Source organism: Pinus tabuliformis, chromosome 9, assembly GCF_031772625.1.
Source record: "Pinus tabuliformis cultivar Carrire ecotype Pingquan chromosome 9, CPIR1, whole genome shotgun sequence".
Lineage (NCBI taxonomy): Eukaryota > Viridiplantae > Streptophyta > Pinopsida > Pinales > Pinaceae > Pinus > Pinus tabuliformis.
Genome location: NC_142307.1, coordinates 256,323,301 through 256,328,398, shown reverse-complemented (window position 1 = coordinate 256,328,398; position 5,098 = coordinate 256,323,301).

Sequence of the window (5,098 nt, the reverse complement as noted above, 5' to 3'; positions counted from 1 at the left end):
AAATCACCCAATAGTTCTATACTCAAACCAACAACACTTCCTCACTTGCACAAAATTCCAGCCTCCCTAGACCTCATGAGAGAGATCTATATATAGGGTTTTGGAGAAAGGATGAGTCATCTTGAGACTGGCATGAAGCTGACTAGTGTCCTCTCCCACTTTAGTTAATCTTCAGTTCTTGAGTCCACTTGGAGATTCTTGCTTCCACTTGGAGACCAAGACCCTCTTACTCATCACAAGGCGAATTCCTTGACCCAAGTGTCAGTTTGGAAGCTTCCTGGGCAGTTGACACCTTGCAGAATGACTGTGCCACTTGGCCAATCTCGCCCAGCGCAGGTAGCCTTCATTAGATTTGACATTCAGCGCAGGTACAGAGTGGAGCAGTTGACATTCAGCGCAGATGCTCAGTGGAGCAGCTGACATGATCCAGAAATAGCCTGTTTTTGAGTGTTTTCAGGTGGAGAACTGATTTTCAGTGTTGTGGTTTGCTGACCTTGTTCCTCTAAGGGTAAGAACAACATGTTTAGGGACTTTGTGTTATAGACATTTTTGTGCCTCGCATCATGGAGCATGAAATGTCAATAATCACAGGGATCCTCAGTCCCTAAACATGTTGTTCTTACCCCTAAAAGAACAAGGTCATCAAACAACAGCACTTCCAATCAGTTCTCCACCTGAAAACACTTCAAAACAGGCTTATTTTGGATCATGTCAGCTGCTCCACTGAGCTTCTGCGCTGTAATGCAACTGTCCCACTCTGTACCTGCGCTGGAAGTCAAAAGTAATGAAGGCTACCTGCGCTGGGCGAGATTGGCCAAGTGGCACAGTCATCCTGCAAGGTGTCAACTGCCCAGGAAGCTTCCAAACTGACACTTGGTTCATCAGATTCGCCTTGTGATGAGTAAGAGGTACTTGATCACCATGTGTAACCAAGGATCTCCAAGTGGACTCAAGAACTGAAGATTAACTGAAGAGGGAGAGGACACAAGGCAGCTTCATGTCAGTCTCAAGCTGACTCATCCTCTCTTCTTCTATCCTATATATAGAGCTCTTCTATGAGGTCTAAGGGGGCTGGAATTTTGTGTAAAGCAAGGAGGTGCTGTTGGATTACAGTTAGAGCTATTGGGTGATTGTTTTACTAGAGGTGAAGAAGAGAGTTCTTGCTGCTGGGGAGGTGCTGCTGGATTGGAGCCATCATTGGTTGTAACCTTCTCAGAACCCTGTTACTTCTATCAATAAAGTTTTGCATGTTCTCCTATATACTTGTATTGCATTGATGTATTGTATTTACATGTATATTTGATTCATCCTAATCCATGCTTCAGTTATGAGTACATGTATCTTGTAGTTTGCTCTCTTGTTTTGTGTAGGATCTGTGTGTAGCTGGACCGGCAAAGAGAGCAAGGAGCTGGGAACAAGAGACAAAGAGAGATGATCAAGATCGACTAAGCGAAGGACACCAGGTTGGTTAATCATTTCTTCTTTCTCTCTGTACTTTCATAAAGGAAAACATCAAAGCTTTACTTTCAGTTGTTGCTAAAGACTGTCACCTTTAGAGTAGGGATAGGGTCATCCGCATCGGATACTTTTCCCCACAACAAACTGGCGACTCCACTGGGGAGCCTAGTATCTTGTTGGTGTTTGTAGTATTTTGCTATTCATTTCTTGAAGGAAAGAGTACCAAATCGAAAAGCTTTTGACTATATCAAAAGCGAAGTAGAGGGACTGCTACTCTTGCTCATTTGCTGAGCAAATTCAAGATTTGAAGAGCTTATCTACGAAAGACTCTTTACTCTTTGTGATAGATCTTCATCCTCTTGATCATCCCTTAGCCTGTACTTGACCTATAGCTTTTTATTTCAGCAAAAACAGTGCATTTTTGAGCTTTTTATGACCCGGAATTCTTTGTAGACGAAACTCTCGTGAGTCAGTGCAGGCTGTCCACAGGCAGTCTGCATTACAGCGCAGGTGTTCCCTTCGGGAACTGCGCTGAGAGTCAAATTGGCAGACTAGAACCTGCGCTGGTCCAGTTAGCCTTTGTCTTCCAGAAGTTTCCCTTTGTGTCTTGGCCCTGTTTTCACTTGTTTTTTGCTGATTGCTTGCTGGTCATTGTACTTGCTGTAGACCACTTCTCCTTGACATTATTCCGCCTCAGTTGTGTGATGAAATTGTAAATGTTCTTTCAGTATTTCTTATTTCAATTACAGTTTCCCATTGTGAAAAGCGAACCAGTATAGTTGTGGCCTCTTAGATCCTGAACTGTAAAAGTGTCTTTGTGATCTTATGAGCTAGCTTTATTACTGTTCATGGCTGTTTGAGTTTGTTTGTTTTTCACTTTATGGTTTGAATTCATATATTTTTAGTGTTGAAACAAGTACCTGTAAAGCGTTTTTTCATTTTAGAAAAACTGGTTTGTTTACGCTTCAAATTGAATTCAAAAATCATACAACAGTTTTCCTTTTGTCTACATCAACATTAAAGGAAAAGAAAAGAAATACATGCATCTTGCATTTTGCATTTTGATAAGTTTGGGTGTCTGATCTAGGAGAAAGTGCATTAGTTTGTGCTTGGTGCTCTGTGTGGAAAGATATTGTTTTTCTCTCCCCTCAGTAGTTAGGATTTTCAAAGCTAAAAAGATTGTGAAAGCTTGCTTATCATTTTAGCTGCATTTAGGAATTTGTACCAATACATCTCGTGGTGATCCTGAAAGACAAACTGATAAACAAGATCAACTTAAAATATATTGAATGAATCTAAAAACGCATTGTAACATAACGCTCACAATAGAGGTCTAGGTAGAGACGTGTTCCGGCGTCGTTAAACGTAGTGACTGTCGATCTCTACGAAGGTGGGTGATTCCTCCTGAGGGACGATAACACTAATACGGACTTGTGCTCCCGCGTACCGTCGCGTATATTGGGAGACCCCTATAGGCTTTTATCCTTTATCCTTAGGAAGCCGTGTCGACTGCCCTACTAATCGCGATGCAGTGAACACAGCATTCACGAAGATCGACCACCCGTACCGTAAAACGTATTCTGTGGTTTCGCGAAAGGTTTGGCACACCCTCTGCCTAGATCTCCAGAGCAGTTTCTTTTGGCTCTTTTCAAACTCTATAATTGAAAAGGTCCAACCGAGCATATGTCACTTCGGGCTCGTTAATACATCGAAGGCGACTAGAGTCATCTTTAGCTTTTTCTCGACTCTTAAAACATGAAAAAGCAAAGTTGTGTCTAAAAGCGTCTAATAAAATTCATTCAATACGGAAACATAATTCCCCTTTTTTGTATTTTAGTTGATCAAGTAATCCACAACCGTGGAGGAAAGTCAATTAAAACCCCGTCGTTCAGGGAGGCTTGCGAGTCAACCACCTTTGTCTCCGGAACCGAGAGTAGTACGGACGAAGCGAACTCGCTTGACCAGGTCAAAATCTCCTTTTAAAGTTAGAACGGAAGTTCCAACAACATCTGAGATTTTGGTCACTCCCAATATTTCTGGAATCCCTGCCTCTATTGAAGAAGTTCAACAGCAACAGAAGGACAGTTGTACTGATCCTAGTCTGAAAACGAGTACTTGCATAACTGAACCAGTTCCATCTGAAACCGGTCCACAGAGTCTTGTTGTTCAAACAACTGTCGCTGTCGAAGTAACCCCTTCTTCGGCACCAGAAATTTATTACGGACCTGACGGTCTGCCTCTTCCTCCTGGTCTGATTGCAATAGAGGAAATCGTAGAGGACCAGCAAGCAAATACTCCAATTCATTTTGGAGTAGGTACCACTCTTTTTCCTTCTGCATCAGAAGTTTGTCCATCGCCACTGGAAGTTCCTGAAGAATCGTTAGGAAGTTTATTGGATAGACTTAAAATGTCTGAACAACCGTCGACATCTAGGACTATGCCAAACGACACAGCGACAGCGGAAGCTCCTGCTGCCACACCAACGATGTTTGCCGGCATACCATCTGTCCCAACTAGTTCTCATCAACTAGAAGGAGTCCACCCAGGGACTATTATGACAACTTGGTCTGTTCCAGTTTGTTCTTCCGGTATAATACCCGGTAATTCTTATGTTGAAACGAGACAAATTGATCCCTTTGGGAATCAGTTTGGACCATCCAGTCCTCAAAGGCCATCTATACCCTTGAGCTCCGGATTGTTACCGTATGGGGGGCAAAATGCCCTTTCACTTCCCCTTTCGGGGGGATACCCATACGGCAGTTTTCAACCACATTCAGGTTTGACTGAAGTAACGACGAGTGGTTGGGTACCTATGTTACCCCAACAGCCAAGAGTTGTATATTCCATGCAACAATGTGTACCTATGTCTAGTATCCCGACGACGCCAGCAATTGTAACCGTGTCGCAAGTTCAATCGATGCCTGTTGTATGTCAACCCCAAGTTGTAATGCAACAGCCTATTGACCCTGCAACACAACCACAATCGCCAACTGCCGGGACGACACAGATACAAACGGGAACCATAACCCCGCATCTTGGTCAGTCGGTTAGTGTCGCACACCAAAACATGGCTTCACAACCATGGATGGTGCAATACCAACAACCTCAGTTTCAACAGGTGTACCAGGGATCTGAGCAACAGATCTTTTCAAATAGTGGGCAACCCTATATTCAGAACAGGTTAAACCAACCACTTTACGGTGGCCAAGCCCACCAACCATATCAGTCATATCAACATCAGTTGCATTATGCTGGTGTGCAAAGACCTACTGCTCAAGCGATTCCATCATATCCTGGGTACGCCTCGCCAAACCTGAATCAGCAGTTGCCATTCGTGGCGACCTTAGAATTACTAGATTTACATCGATTGACGAACGATCCAATCGCCTATGCCCATTGGTGGCCAGCGATTCCTCACAAACTTCCTTCGGACATTCCTAAATTCAATGGAAATCCGGGCGAAGACCCGTCGAATCATGTGATGACATTCCATCTGTGGTGTTCGTCGAATACCTTGAATGATGATTCAATAAGGCTTCATCTTTTCCAGAGGACATTGACTGGTCCGGCGGCCAAATGGTATATTGAATTACCTAGAGCCTCTTTCGACAATTTTAGTTCCCTAGCCACGACTTTCTTA